Below are 17,594 nucleotides of genomic sequence, written 5' to 3' on the forward strand. Positions count from 1 at the left end.
ATAAAATCTTGAAAAGGTTCAAGATGGAAAACTCTAAGAAAGGTTTGGTACCTATTCAAAGAGGAACCAGTCTCAGTTCATCTCAGTGTCCCACCACGAAAGATGAACAAGAGAAAATGAAGAAAGTCCCATACGCATCTGCTATTGGGTCTATCATGTATGCAATGATATGTACTAGACCGGATGTATCATGCGCTCTAAGCTTGACAAGTAGATACCAGAATAACCCAGGAAACAGTCATTGGGTTGCTGTTAAAAGTATATTGAAATACCTTAGGAGGACTAAGGATATGTTTCTAATATATGGGTCTGGTGAGGAGGAACTCGCTGTAAAAGGTTACGTGGATGCGAGTTTCCAAACTGATCGAGATGACTCTCGATCACAATCCGGTTATGTCTTCATGTTAAATGGTGGTGCGGTCTCTTGGAAGAGTTCGAAACAGGAGGTTGTTGCGTTATCCACTACAGAGTCGGAGTACATTGCCGCCTCACTGGCAGCTCAGGAAGCTGCATGGATGAAGAAATTCATCGACGACTTAGGAGTGGTCCCTTCCATTCAGGACCCTCTTGAGATCTTTTGTGACAACGAGGGTGCGATTGCTCAAATCAAGGAACCTCGTGCCCATCAAAAGACTCGTCACATTGAGCGGAGATTCAACTACATAAGGGATGAAGTTGAAAAAGGAAAGATATGTATTCGCAAAGTTCATACAGATCATAATGTTGCGGATCCACTCACGAAGCTTTTACATGGGCCAAAACATGAGGGACATGTTTGTGCATTAGGGCTTCGATATTCTAGTGATTGGATATGATCTATTTTATGTATTGTACCGGAACGAAATTATTCAAACTCATTAATATAATTATGGTATTAATTTAATTATGAGTCATGTTCCAATTTTGCATATTTTATCCATGAATAAACTATTATTCTAAATTCCGTAGTTGATCACATTTGTGGGAACAAGTGTGAGGTCTAGACTATTATGAACTTGGATTGGTTAACATTCAAATGGAGAATGTGGGGCAAGGTTGCAACCAAGGTTCATAGATATTTGTGGGACACAAATATTGGAGGACCCGCTCTCAAGATTTACTGTATGGAGCCTTTGTGGTTGATCACATGTAATCTTGAGTAAAGGAGAATATCATTGTATCCTCTGACCTGAGATACATATTGGGTTCAGATATTCACCGAATATCGTGCCTTGATTCTTTCCTTCGCTATTCTGAAAAGGTAGCTCATAAGGGAGGCTTCAGGTATGGTACAAAGTGTAGTGTCCAGGACGTATGTAGCCAAGATGGAATTTGTCCCTCTTATTCGTTGAGAGTCAGATGTCTAAGGCCAGATAAAGTTAAATCTATAAGAGAGTGATCACTCTATGTCTCTTGGATTTAACATGACATCTAGGACGAAAGGATATAATGAAAGATTCACCTAAATCATATTCGAGATGGGGACTCGAAAGGGATGATGTTATTGAATGGCACAAAGTCATAACATATTGGGGGTGATGGACGGTCGTTAGGTGGTATCCGTCACTTGCATTAATTTCTTATGTTTCTCGTGCAAGTGGGAGATTGTAGATTTTTCGTATGCCCGAGAGACATATTAAATTAATGTGGCTAATGTGTTATGATCCAAGTCGGGTCATACCCAATAACAAGCTTACCAACACCATATACGTATATGATCTTAACGATTGGTTCGTTGATTAAATACGCGACACTTGAATTTTAAGGAAAAGGTTTCTTAAAAGAATATTACTTGATATGTTTATATAAGTTATGAAACAACTTATATAACAAGGATTTAATTATTTATAGGTTAAATAATTAATCAAGTTATGATACATTTTATAAAATTGGTTTTATAAAATATACATAACAAATAATATATATACAAGTTTATAAAATGTATTTTATGAAATCAAGTTTTATAAAAACTGATTTTGTAAAATCAGTTTTTTTTATAAAAGGTATATTATATTATGGCAATGTGAGTGGCATGGGAGTTAGAATAAGCATGCATTTGTTTAATACTTGCTACCCATGCTTAACTAAGATCAAGGGGACTTAGTATTCCACACACACATGCATTCAAACATATCAAAAGAGCTAAAAAACTGCACAAAATTCTGCTGGAAGTGTGCTGGCTGCCGTGGCCTGTTTTGGGCATAAGGGAAGTCCTAATTTGGTTTATACAAGCTCATTACTTGTGTCATTCAAATCCTAACTAATTACAAAGGTGTTGGGGTTATTGCTTGTGGGTATTACACACTTGAGGCTTCAAGTTAGAAGCTCATTTTGCATCATCTTCTTCATCATCTTGCAACCTTGTCAATAACCCTCAACTAGCTTGAGGAGGTATGAATATTCTCTTCTTGTTCTTATTTGTAAGTATTATTTCAAGACTTGATGACCACATGGAATTCAATTAAAATTGGTTTAACATATACACTTGTTCATAAATGAAATAATGCTTCCGCTTGTCTTAACACTCATAAAATTGGTTTTGTGATTATTTAAACATTATGAACTTGTTGTTGTGTTGAATTCCATCACATATGACATTTTATATATCTATATCTATATCATTTCCATTTCAATTTTTATTCTAAGATTTTACTCCCTAAAAACACACACTTGAAAGCCTTTGTTCTACTACTTCAATTTAGCAAAAACACTTCAATTATAAGCCTTAAAACAACCTAAAATTATCATAAGAAAAACCAAACAAGAACACTTCATGAAGATCATCCATTTCAAGTTTATACTTTCAATCTTTTGAACCCATTTCAAAAACTCTTTGAAGATCAAGAATTATACTTCCTTTCCAGTAGCTTTATCCAAGTAACTTAAGGTAGTAACCTTATTCATAATCTTATTCGATTCATATTCATAAAGCTATCTTATTTTGAGTTACAAATTATAACAACAAGAACATAGTTTGAATGATTTCAAACTTGTTCGCAAACTAAATAGATCCTTCTAACTTGACTTTTAAAACACTTCAAGACCTGTAATATATCATAATTATATGCTAACTTAACAAGATACAACTTGATTTTACAAAGAACACCTTAAAACTGAATTTACGTCGTCGGAGTGCAACCGGGAACTGTTTTGGGTTGGATAATAAAAAACCATCTTAAACTTTGAATTGGAAGTTTATATTCTGGAAAAATGATATTTCTTATGAATATGTTAATATATAAAAATCTCATGGTGTAACTCAAAGTGTAAGTATTTTTGTAAAAATGATCATCTAGATGTTGTTTTTACGACGGAAATGATCACTTTCATAAGATTCACCAAAGTTTAACCTATAACCTGTGATTTTGAATACAAACTAAGGTATTTACTGTTCATATTAATAAATAATGGCTCGATCCAAGGAAGTGGCAAGTTGAACCAACAAAAACGGAGTTGTATTGAAGAAACTACGGCTAAAACAAAATTGGGTATCCGAAGCTAGTTTAGCTACGAAATTAATTGGAGTAAAACTAAACTAATCATATCTTTGCTAATTAATATGATATTTTATATATATTTACTTATGATTTGATTTTATATATTTCAGGACCACCCGTAAACAACATGAGAGGATTAATTATAAGACCTCATGATTGTAGGCAACACGTCATTTGACAACACGGTACTTTATGTACGCAACACGTCATTTGACAACACGGTACCATGGGTCGAGATTAATTCCGATCAATACGAATACGATGGGGTCTTTATTTATTTTATTGAACAACTAATTGTGGACTACTAACATCGGACTGATAACTACGGACTATTAGATATTAAAAGTATTATAAGTATACATGTAACGATTATTTGAAAAGAAAATATGTTGATATATTATATATGGTTAGGTTCGTGATATCTATCGGAGACCAGGTCGTGTTATATATCTTCAAGGAAAAAGTGAGTATATAGTCCCATTTTTAAACTCTAAATATTTCGGGATGAGAATATATGCATTTTATGATTTACGTTATAGACACAAATGACTAAAAATATATTCTACGTTGAGTTGTACCACTGGCATACTTCCCTGTAGCTTGGTAACTACTATTTACATGAGGTATTGTAAACGCGAATCCTGTTGATAGATCTATCGGGCTTGACAACCCCAACCGGGCTGGACGACCAGTATTCAACGGTTGCACAGTACTTTGTTTCGGTGACTACACTTGGTACGGTGTAGTGAGATTTCATAATAAAGGGAATATGCGACGTTGATTAAATGTTAAGTATGGTTACCAAGTGCTCAACCACTTAGAATATTTTTATTAAAATGTTTATGTATATGAAATATTGTGGTCTATATTTATAACGCTGCTAGCATTAAACCTATATCTCACCAACTTTATGTTGACGTTTAAAGCATGTTTATTCTCAGGTTCCTAGAAGTCTTCCGCTGTTTGAATATATGTTAGAGAAACCATGTGCATGGAGTCATACATGTTTTATTCGAGGAAGCATTGCATTCACAAAATCATCGCCGTGTATTTATTTTGACTGCATTGTCAACGGAAGTATTCTTGTAAACTGTTATTTACGGTGATTGTCTATATGTAGAAATCATCAGATTTCGAAAACATTGAATTTTAAATATTCATTTATGGTATATCTTTTCAAAAGAATGCAATGTTTATAAAACGTATCATATAGAGGTCAAATGCCTCGCGATGTAATCATATGTTATTGTATTCGTCCCTATGGATTGGGTCGGGTCGTTTCATGTGTTTTATGCTGACGTGACGCTAATGTGAAGGTATAAAACTTTAGTTAGTGAGGCTCAAGATAGGGAATGGTCTTAGTAGGCAGTTTGTGTGTTACGGAGTAGTGTGTATGACTCATGACTAAGACTATTCCCAACACATCGTCACTTTCCTCTCCGTCATCTTATTTGGCGATTTTTGGCGCCCTTGACGCCTATAACACGGCGTCACGTATGGGGGAGTCGGTTGAGAATCTGACGGCGGGAGACGAGATTTTCAGGGACACGTGGCTAAGTATGATTGGACGAAGATTATGAATATGTTGAAAATATTTATTTTTAAATTACGATATTAAATGTTTTTCAACTTATTTTATTTATTTAAACATCACATACACACATATATTTTCACATTCATATTCTGCATCCATCTTTAACTTAGAAATCATTAACATCTTCATCCTCCATTTAAAAAAATAACAATGTCAAACTCAAATGAAAGATCAAATTCTCCAAACGAATGGTCGATCTACGGTAGTTATTTGGGTGGCGATTCATTAAACCTGAATAATTATCAACAAGTTCCATTGGTCAAAAGCGGAGGATGCTATTTCAAAGCATAAAAAGGCACAAACAAAGAGTATTAAACTTTTAGATCAACTAGAGCTCATCCGAACCGCTTTAACGGGTGCGAGCATTTTATCGGTGAAAACCGAAGATATCACGGGCCCGGAACAAAAATACTTCATTATAAGGCTTAAAAGAACGTAACTTGATAATTTTATAGCTTTGCTCGATAACCCACCACCACCACCTCGACTAGAAACCGACGACGAACTAACCGACGACGACTAGATTTTTGTTATTGAATTATTGTTCTTTCTATTTTATGTTTTTTATTCCAAATGTAGGTTTTTTATTGTTTTTTCTTCAAGTACTTTTTTTTCTTCATTTAGTTGTCGTAATTTTTTTAATGGATATTAAATAATTACTTTTATTAAATTATGTGTTAATTTAGTATACCAAAATGAAAAAATAAAAAAGCTAGTGGACCCTACTACAATTTGACACACAAATTTGACATTTTAATTATTGAATGTCCAAATCTAGCATTGTCATGTCAAAATCAGATTGTATTTTTTGGTAAAAAAATACAAGTCTGTCTGTAACATTACATGTATGGTTAGAAATAGTCTAATAATTAAATCTTGTGACGACCCGGAAATTTTCGACCAAATTTAAACTTAATCTTTATATGAATTTGACACGATAAGCAAAGTCTGTTAGGTTGAGTCTCAAAAATTTTAAACTGTTTTCATGAATTCAATTAACCTTCGACTGTTCCCGACGATTCACGAATAATTATTTGTAAATAGATACATATATATTTTATATGTATAGATATGCATATATTTGAAATATTACATGCTTTAATTAACTATGTAAAATAAAAATAAAATATGATATTATGATAATTATTATTTAAAACACATCTATATAAATAAAGTATATTAAATATATATTTTGTGATCTATTTAGTGAACGATAGTATCACTCATTTGTTATTCGTTCGATATTAAACGAGTTAAAAACAAACTTACGTGATTGTAAAATAAACGGTGATTCGAAAATGAGTCATATAAATTTTAGGCTTATTAAAAATATATTTAGAAGCTAATTAATAAATTTCAAACTTTTTATATTTTACCTAGAATTAAGAGGGACAGTTGATGTAATTTTTATTTAATAAATTAATGACCAAATTTTACACCATAATGACCAAAATAAATAAATATAGTTAATCTAAAAATTTGGGATTTTTCTAATTACTTTTATTCGCCACTGATTAACAACGGAAAATGAAATGATAGTCCGAAATTATCATATCGATAGAAAGATCCAACTGATCCGGCTGCTATCCTATTTCTTTCTTATAGTACTATATTTGTTATTATAATATATATTTATGTTCAGTTGGTTATCCGTGATTGAATAGGCAAAAGTAATACATACAAAAGTGATATAATGTGTTACTGTTTTTAAGTTTGATTTCTTTCCAACTTGCCTTGTAATATAATTAGATAGTGGATTGAAAGACTACACGCTTATCTTCTTGAATTTCATATATGAATATATATGGGTCGTACTTGATAAAAACATCCCACTTACTCTATTATCACTTACTCTATTATGAGTTATATTATAATATATATTGAATTGAGTCCATAAACCACATAACAAACTTATTCTTCTTCTCCACCGAACCATCATCCTCCATTTTCATCACTAGTTGTTATTTATTATTTCTATAATTATTATTATTAATATATATATATATATATATATATATATATATATATATATATATATAATGAAAATATATAAATAAATAATGAAACTTATAAATTATTAAATATATAGATTACATCATTAATAATAATATGTAAATTTGTTCGATTACGATTATATGTTTTAATAGATATATAAATGATATAGGTTCGTGAATCCGAGGCCAACCCTGCATTGTTCAGTTCCGTCGTATGCATATTTTGACTACAAAATATCGTATCGTGAGTTTCGTTTGCTCCCTTTTTAAATGCTTTTGCAATATATATTTTTGGGACTGAGAATACATGCGCTGTTTTTATAAATATTTTACGAAATAGACACAAGTAATCGAAACTACATTCTATGGTTGGATTATCGAAATCGAATATGCCCCTTTTAGCTTGATAGCCTAAGAATTAGGGAACTGTACCCCTAATTGACGCGAATCCTAAAGATAGATCTATGGGCCTAACAAACCCCATTCGAGGTACGGATGCTTTAGTACTTCGATTTATTATTATACAGACGAGAGGATTCTGTTTTGGAGATATTCTATATGCATCTTGTTAATGTCGGTTACCAGGTGTTCACCATATGAATGATTTTTATCTCTATGCAGTTTGCGAAATGCCTGATATGAGATGTATATTTATGAAAAAATGAAATCTTGTGGTCTATTAAAATTATGAAATGATTATTATGATAAACTAATGAACTCACCAACCTTTTGGTTGACACTTTAAAGCATGTTTATTCTCATGTATGAAAGAAATCTTCCGCTGTTGGTCTTTTAAAAACGAATGCAATGTTTGTAAAATGTATCATATAGAGGTCAAGTACCTCGCGATGTAACCAAATGTAATGTATTCGTCCAGATGGATTAGGACGGGTCTCTACAAATCTTTTTTTTTTTTTTTTTTGTGTTCTTTACATGAATTTTTCTACACATACTATATAGACTCATATATACATGTATTATAATCTTACTTTAATCGAGTAAAAAATTTGTATTAATTGTCGATATGTGAATTGTAATTATAAGTATATAGAACAAAATTATTTTTCGCAACAATGCTAGTGCCCATCAACAATTTTTTTTTAACTAGATCTAAAGATTTTTAACTAAAGATAAATTTTAACTATATCTAAAGATTACTTTTCCGTAAAAACAAAAGTTTCAATAAAGAAAAACAAAAATATCATCCAAACTAGAAGTGTAATTGAGAGGTGTATTGTACAATTTTCCAATCAAATATTCATTATATATTTATATTAATATTATTATCATCATTTTATTTTGGTCAGTTTAAAGCCAATGAAAATTGTTTGTACCATTTTCATTACGTCTCACACTTTTTTTAACTTACCTATTGGTCGTCGGTCTATTCGAAACAATCTCTTTATTCTAATATAGAGGAAGTCTACCTATTACCTCCTCATAATTTACATATGTGGAATTGAGTTTTATTATTATTGTATTTTAATATGCTAGATGATGATATTTTACCTTCAAAATTGATTAATTCACCATAACCATACACTACGTATTTGTATAATACAAATATATAACATCTTCGATGACTATCAATTTGGATAGTGAAAATATCAATACTCTTTTATTACACTCTAAATGAAATAAGTTTTTCGCTAACTTGTGTGATAACAACACAAAATAACAAATGTTTAATGAACTCGTACTTTTCATATTAAATTGAAAACTGATTAAAAATATGTAAATAATTTAACAAGCTAATGTGTATTAATGACATTTGTTAAGATAATAAGGAAGGTTCGACCTAAACATATATTTATTATTTGCTCGTATAATTATATTGTTAAATGTTAATTTTAGACAAAACTAGTTGTGGAGCCCTCGCTTCGCGCCGGGGGCTCCGTTTTGAATGCGAGTTAAAAAAAAAAGTCTTGATCTATCTTGTAAAAAAATAAAAATTTCGACATCTAATGAAATGTCCCGTTCATATTGATTATAAACGTTCCATATTAATTGATTTCGTCGCGGAGTTTTGACCTTTATATGAGACGTTTTTCAAAGACTGCATTCATTTTTAAAACAACCATAACCTTTATTTTATCTATAAAAGTTTAAAAAGCATTACGTAGATTATCAAATAATGATAATCTAAAATATACCGTTTACACACGACCATTACATAATGGTTTACAATAATAATATATTACATCAAAAATAAGTTTCTTGAATGCAGTTTTTACATAATATTATACAAGTATGGACTTCAAATCTTGTCCTTATTTTAGTATGCAACAACGGAAGCTCTTAATAATCACCTGAGAATAAACATGCTTAAAACGTCAACAAAAATGTTGGTGAGTTATAGGTTTAACCTATATATCATCAAATCATAATAATAGACCACAAGATTTCATATTTCAATATACATCCCATACATAGAGATAAAATTCATTCATATGGTGAACACCTGGTAACCGACATTAACAAGATGCATATAAGAATATCCCCTATCATTTCGGGAAATCCTTCGGACATGATATAAACGAATTCGAAGTACTAAAGCATCCGGTACTTTGGATGGGGTTCGTTAGGCCCAATAGATCTATCTTTAGGATTCGCGTCAATTAGTAGATCGGTTTACTAATTCTTAGGTTACCAAGCAAAAGGGGCATATTCGGTTTCGATCATTCACCCATATAATGTAGTTTCAATTACTTGTGTGTATTTCGTAAAACATTTATAAAACTGCATGTATTCTCATCCCAAAATATTAGATTTTAAAAGTGGGACTATAACTCACTTTCAAATATTTTTACTTCGTCGGGAAGTAAGACTTGGCCACTGGTCGATTCACGAACCTATAACAAATTTGTACATATATATCAAAGTATGTTCAAAATATATTTATAACATTTTTAATACGTTTTACTGTTTTAAGTTTATTAAGTCAGCTGTCCTCATTAGTAAGCTACAACTAGTTGTCCACAGTTAGATGTACAGAAATAAATCGATATATATTATCTTGAATCAATCCACGACCCAGTGTATACACGTCTCAGGCTAGATCACAACTCAAAGTATATATATTTTTGGAATCAACCTCAACCCTGTATAGCTAACTCCAACATTACTGCATATAGAGTGTCTATGGTTGTTCCAAATAATATATATACATGGGTCGATATGATATGTCAAAACATTTGCATACGTGTCTATGGTATCTCAAGATTACATAATATATTAGAATACATGTATAATACAATATAAGTTAGCTAGGATATGATTTGTATAGAATTGTTACAATATTTCTCGTAGCTACAACAATCAAAAAAATATCCAATCTTGTTTAACCATAACTTCTTCGTTTTAAATTCGTTTTGAGTGAATCAAATTGCCATGGTTTCATATTGAACTCTATTTTATGAATCTAAACAGAAAAAGTATAGGTTTATAGTCGGAAATATAAGTTACAAGTCGTTTTTGTAAAGGTAGTCATTTCAGTCGAAAGAACGACGTCTAGATGACCATTTTAGAAAACATACTTCCACTTTGAGTTTAATCATGATTTTTGGATATAGTTTCATGTTCATAAGAAAAATTATTTTTCCAGAAGAACAACTTTTAAATCAAAGTTTAACATAGTTTTTAATTAACTAATCCAAAACAGCCCGCGGTGTTACTACGACGGCGTATATCCAGTTTTACGGTGTTTTTCGTTTTTTCCGGTTTTAAATCATTAAGTTAGCATATCATATAGATATAGAACATGTGTTTAGTTGATTTTAAAATTCAAGTTAGGAGGACTAACTTTTGTTTGCGAACAAGTTTAGAATTAACTAAACTATGTTCTAGTAATTACATGTTCAAATCTTTGAATAAAATAGTTTTATATGTATGAATCGAATGATGTTATGAACTTCATTACTACCTCAAGTTTAGTAGGTAAACCTACTGGAAGTGACAAGAAATGATCTTGCTTCAAAGGATCTTGGATGGCTTGAAAGTTCTTGAAGTAGAATCATGACACGAAAACAAGTTCAAGTAAGATTATCACTCGAATTAAGATAGTTATAGTTATAGGAATTGAATCAAAGTTTGTATATGAGTATTACCTTGATTTAGAATGATATCTTACTGTAAACAACAAGGATTTCTTGAGGTTGGATGATCACTTTACAAGATTGGAAGTGAGCTAGTAAACTTAGAAGTATTCTTGATTTTATGAAACTAGAACTTGTAGAATTTATGAAGAACACTTAGAACTTGAAGATGGAACTTGAGAGAGATCAATTAGATGAAGAAAATTGAAGAATGAAAGTGTTTGTAGGTGTTTTTGGTCGTTGGTATATGGATTAGATATAAAGGATATGTAATTTTGTTTTCATGTAAATAAGTCATGAATGATTACTCATATTTTTGTAATTTTATGAGATATTTCATGCTAGTTGCCAAATGATAGTTCCCACATGTGTTAGGTGACTCACATGGGCTGCTAAGAGCTGATCATTGGAGTGTATATACCAATAGTACATACATCTAAAAGATGTGTATTGTACGAGTACGAATACGGGTGCATACGAGTAAAATTGTTGATGAAACTGAACGAGGATGTAATTGTAAGCATTTTTGTTAAGTAGAAGTATTTTGATAAGTGTCTTGAAGTCTTTCAAAAGTGTATAAATACATAATAAAACACTACATGTATATACATTTTAACTGAGCCGTTAAGTCATCGTTAGTCGTTACATTTGAATGTTGTTTTGAAACCTTTAGGTTAACGATCTTGTTAAATGTTGTTAACCCATTGTTTATTATCTAAAGAGATGTTAAATTATTACATTATCATGATATTATGATATATTAATATATCTTAGTATGATATATATACAGTTAAATGTTGTTACAACGATAATCGTTACATATGTGTCTCGTTTCAAAATCATTAAGTTAGTAGTCTTGTTTTTACATATATAGTTCATTGTTAATACACTTAATGACATGTTTACTTATAATTTATCATGATTAAACATAGTGTATCAATATCTTAATATGATTCATATGTATTTAGTAAGACGACGTTATAACGATAATCGTTATATATATCGTTTCGAGTTTCTTAATTCAATAAACTCAATTTTATGTATATAACTCATTGTTAAAATACCTAATGAGATACTTACTTATCATAATATCATGTTAACTATATATATAATCATATATATGTCATCATATAGTTTTTACAAGTTTTAACGTTCGTGAATCACCGGTCAACTTGGGTGGTCAATTGTCTATATGAAACCTATTTCAATTAATCAAGTCTTAACAAGTTTGATTGCTTAACATGTTGGAAACACTTAATCATGTAAATATCAATTTCATTTAATATATATAAACATGGAAAAGTTCGGGTCACTACATCTAACATTGAAAGGTTCTTCCTTTTGTAAAAGTTGATTCTTTTAGCGTTCGTTTTTTTTATTTAAAAAAAAGTTAGTTGATCTATTTTGTAAAAAAGAATGTTTTTCGACATCTTTGGTAGCATTGAAGGGTTGTTCCTTTTATGAAAGTTGACTCTTTTATCGTTGAGAAAGAAAAGGAAAAAAAAAAAGTTAGTTGATTTTTTTTGTAAAAAAGAATTTTTTTCGATATCTTTTGGTAACATTGAATGGTTGGTTCTTTTACGAAAGTTGCTTCTTTTATCGTTGGAGAAAAAAAATAATATTGTAGCACAGTAGTGGCCCCTGCGGGTCCAACTGTTTGAGCGCAGCGTACAAGTCGGTAAAGCGTGGTGGGTGTTATTATTCAGTATTTTTGGTTTTAGTATTGGGATAAATAATAATTTAGAATTTCGAATATAGGTATAAAGTGGGGGGTTTGATTTGTATTTTATGGAAGTTAGGGAGTTAGTTTTGTGAAAAGCGAAAATGTAAATAGTACTATTCATCGCATATAAGACAAATTTTGTATAATAGATAATATGTTAGTTAATAATTAGGCCAAAGTCTTTTTTCGTTATACCTTTGTAATATGTTATGATTGCACGATGAGTCTAAAACACTAACTAAGAGAGCAAATGATAGTATAGCAATGAACATCGGGATGATACTAGAAAATATGGTCCAAGAATCTCGATAGTAGTTTCATGAAGGGATTGGGCTTTTTCCTTTATCTTTTCCGTTAAATTACATCACGTACAGTCGGTATACAACAGTAGAGCACATGAAGGTAATTTAGTATTTTCTCTCATATCGTTTTTATCACTTACCTAAAATCACACTAACATACCAAAGCTTCGAAGATATTAACAAGCACGAACCAACGAAAGTTTGCTTCAACGGTATCAAGCCTCAGTGTGGAAGGGCCCGCGATTAGTTGCCAAGCAACCCGGGTTCAATTCCTGTGGGCGGAAGGTTTTCTCTCCAATTGAGTTGCCAAGCAACTCAGGCCTCGCGATTAGTTGCCAAGCAACCTGGGTAGGAGTTTCCTTCTAGCGTGTGTGGGTGCAAATGATGAGGGTCGTTGAAATAAATGATCAGCTGATGCAAAATCGTCGTTCAAAAAAAAAAATATTAACAAGCACGAGTTCGTCTACAATAGCATTTATTCAACAAAACTGTTTTTCAAAATCCAAATCCAACTTTCTCTTCTTATCTACTCAACTGAACTCTAAAATAAGAAGTATTTTATCGTATATACTCTTATTAATTAGTCAAATATTGTATTTACTCACCTAAACATGAAAATATCATATAAGTCCATTGTAAACACTTAAGTACATCAAATATATCCTATAAATTCACATATATACCCACTTAAAAGGATAATTTTACATAAACCCATTTTAAACCCTTAAACCAATCAAATATATTCATTCATTCAATTCTAATTCTAATATGAAATAAAACCTAATTATTTTTAGTTTTATTACTGCAAAAATTCTAAAAAAATTCTAATATTAAGATTCTTAATTACTTTTATTTATAGAGATCAAGAATCTGCTCCGAAAAGTCAAGATAGCTTGCTGACTTTAAGTCATATTTAATTTATCCCGTCGCATCTTTATGGTCCCTTGTTTTATTGTAATGAATGGTGCATTGTATATTACTAATTCCATGTAAAATTTTGGAGGATATGCACACACAGAGAGCATCTCTTGGAAGTTCAATATTTATAGAATAGTCATGAGTTTCGTTGTGTATAGCTTATGTTATGTATTTGTTTTTTTAAAAGGCGAATGGTTGGAATCACTGGCGAGGATGGAAATCACACACACGATCATTTTTCACACATACACGCGATTTAAAGCAAAAATTCAAACCGCATTATAGGGGCCCGATTCGTAACCATCCCGAGAGCAGACGGAACGAATTGAATTACTAGAATATCGGGTCGAAAATCATGTAAGAGGCAATCCATAATCGAGTAAATAACTTAAATTTTTATAAGAGAGACTCAAACTTGAGACCTCCACCTCATCCAATACACAATATGTTATGTGTTTGTTAATCGTGTAAATGACATCATTATTTAAGCCATGTGCATGTTCATATGTATACATGCTTACTTTTAGTGGTATTTGTACTTGTAATGATTAGATAAATGAATTCAATTGTTTTTATCTACAAATATTAGTTGCACGAATTTTAGTTGAATTAAATTAATTTTATTTGAATTTATTTTATTAATATTAAGTAAATAAGAGAGTTTCACTATTTAGTTTGGTTGTATATGATATTGTGGTATTTACTATTTAGAGAGTATCTAGGGTTGGTTTTAATGTTTAAAATGAACAAATGTGATATTATTTTCTTTAAATGAGTAAATATGTCTTGCCTATGCATGTATGTTAGGTTATTTTTCTAGGTATATATGTTTGTTTTGACTATGTATGTATGCTTGTTTTGGTTGTTTTGTTGGTGTATGTATGTAGGTATGGTTTCTTGTAAGTATGTAGCTATGTTTATGTACGGATGTTTGTTGGCATGTATATAGGTTTATGTGTGTGTGTGTGTGTGTGTGTGTGTGTGTTGGGGGGGGGGGGGGGGGGGCGTGGTGGTTTTGGGGGAGGGGGGGTGGGGGGTATGGGAGGGGCGCACATTTGTGTGCGCGCGCGTATCGTTCGGTGCACCCTGGGGTCATTATTGCTGAGGACGATCTTTCTTTGCTCCTGAGCTTGATTGGTATTCTTCTAGTTATGTGTCTTCGAGGATGTCTACCGTAATGATGCATGAGTGGGGTTTTGGTTTGTTATGTGTGGTTGACCCCTTGCTTGCGCAACAACGCCCACCTGGCATGCCTTTCGTGTTTCTGTTTCTGTTTTCAAGGCCCCTTGGCTCTATTTATTGAGGCAACACCAAGCATCGATTAAGTGGTGTTTTGACTGCAGCTTAGAACCTAAATTGATTTTCAGGCTGACTTTTAAACTCATGAAAATCTGATTCTACCATTTTCATGGCGTCTTTATTTTATTTTCATTTTCATTTTTATTTTCTTTTTTATTTTTATTTTTATTATTTTTATCCTTACTATTTTTTCCCCTACTATTTCTTAGTTTTTATTTTAAAAAAAAACAATTTTTCTACTTTTTGACCGAATGTCCACTCGGAAGCAATCTCTTTATCCGTCGAAGAAAGACAGGGATGACTTTCTCTACTTTTCTGGGTGAGCGGTGAAATGACATGTTTTTATTCTCGAGTAGGGGAAGGATTGTCTACATCTCACCTCCCTATACATCACTCAGATGTTATTGGCTTTTGTTGTTGTTGTGTTAATCTCTTTAAAGTATATATGTAATTTTAAGAGTTACATAGGTTAAAATCCAATTTTCTACAAAATTAAAACTACAATTTGTCAAACATCAGTTTCAATCTTGTTAATGCAAGAATAAGAATCACTCATATTTCAACAATACAATTTTTTCAACAATACAGTTTTTGAACATAGTAAACAAGTCGTACAGAACATAGGTTACAAAGTAGCTCTCAAATGGAACTTAAGTTGAACTAAAATTTAGATCCAGATCCAGGTTTAGCTTTAAAATAAAGGTAGTGACACATCCACTAGTAATTTCGATAAATCCACTTAAACTTATGTTTGAAGTAGTTGTGCAGTACATAGTACTAAAACATAATATTAGAATTTATCAAAATTATAAGTGGAAATCAAACACCCTTAAATAATTATTGGCTTCTAGTAGCTTTACAAGCTTGCTGAATTTACAAGCTTACTGAATCGAATAAGTAGAGCCTCGGATCCGGGTTTAGCTCCGAGTTTGACATTGTTAATAATGACTGTGATATACAAATATACATATACAACCTAACCCGTTCGAAAGAAAAAAAACCCTATACAAACTGATAATCCTAAAAGAAAAAGTTGTTTAAAAAAATTGGAAGATTGATGTATACTTAAGAAAAAATTAACAGCTTAATTTAATCCTTTGAAATCACATATTGTACTAATTAAAAAAACTTGCTAACAAAATAAATCATTTCTAAAAAATAAAATTTAGGGAACTAAAAAATCTATTAATAAAGATGGAGAAAGATATAAGGCTCAGCCCCTTAGATGTTCATAAGTTTGCGATCATGCTCGCAAAAATCATTACAGGTCTGTAATGTATAAATTTGTTCATCATCGCCATTCTTATCATTCTCCAAACATGTATAAAATCAAAATAAATTAAATATAGATGTTAGAAAATAATGTAGCTGTACTATATATTTATCTCAAACAAAGACAGAATGAGGTTAAAAGATATTAAGAACAGCACGCTTGATCTTGCTTCTAGGGAACGAGTCGGACAGAAACTGAATTTATTCACGCCGACCAGATAGCGAAGCCTAAAAAATAAACTCAATTTTAATTGAAGAGAATGAAATGAATCTAAATTCTAAACTCTAAATTGAGATGATGATGATGATGATGAAAAGTTTTTTTCCTGAGTTTATGTAGAGAGGGATGCAGTTATCTGACGGCTATGATTTTGTACAAGTCATTAACCCTAGCAACTACGGTGGGCCGGTTGAGTTATTTTTTTTTATAAGGCCCAGTTCTAGGGCTAGGCCCAGGCTTATTATGGATTTAGACTTTAATCTGGGCTGACTTTAATTAAAACACTATTAAAACAAATTTATTTATCCCTCGTATAAATTAAAAAAACGTACTCCGTATAAACTTTGATTTTATTTTTCTAAAAAAAATAAAAATACATGTTACTCACTGTGTCACTGGCATTAGCGATCTGCAATTCTTCCTTTTCTTCTCCATTCAATTCAATGATTTGAACCTAGCTCCTAACCCTATGTCAGGTACGTCAGTAATTGGATCAAATCCTTTCATTTTTTTTTTTTTTTTTTTTTTTCAGATCATTCCATATTTCCATCCATATATACATTGCATATATCATACGCCCAACCTCGAAATTCATCTCATGTTTAATTTATAATCGACACTTTTTATTTTTTTTATTTTATTTTTTTATATAATCGACACTTTTTATTTTTTTTATTTTATTTTTTTATATAATCGACACTT

General features: G+C 31.2%; 1 non-coding gene across 1 annotated transcript; it reads right to left on the minus strand.

The window, feature by feature from the left end:
• Window positions 1-16,607: 16,607 nt before the first annotated feature.
• On the minus strand, window positions 16,608-16,702 carry LOC139887501 (small nucleolar RNA SNORD25). The gene has a single exon (XR_011773322.1). It is a non-coding gene; the product is annotated as a small nucleolar RNA SNORD25 (small nucleolar RNA).
• Window positions 16,703-17,594: the final 892 nt, after the last annotated feature.

This window comes from Rutidosis leptorrhynchoides, chromosome 1 (genome assembly GCF_046630445.1).
Source record: "Rutidosis leptorrhynchoides isolate AG116_Rl617_1_P2 chromosome 1, CSIRO_AGI_Rlap_v1, whole genome shotgun sequence".
In the NCBI taxonomy this organism is placed as follows: Eukaryota; Viridiplantae; Streptophyta; class Magnoliopsida; order Asterales; family Asteraceae; genus Rutidosis; species Rutidosis leptorrhynchoides.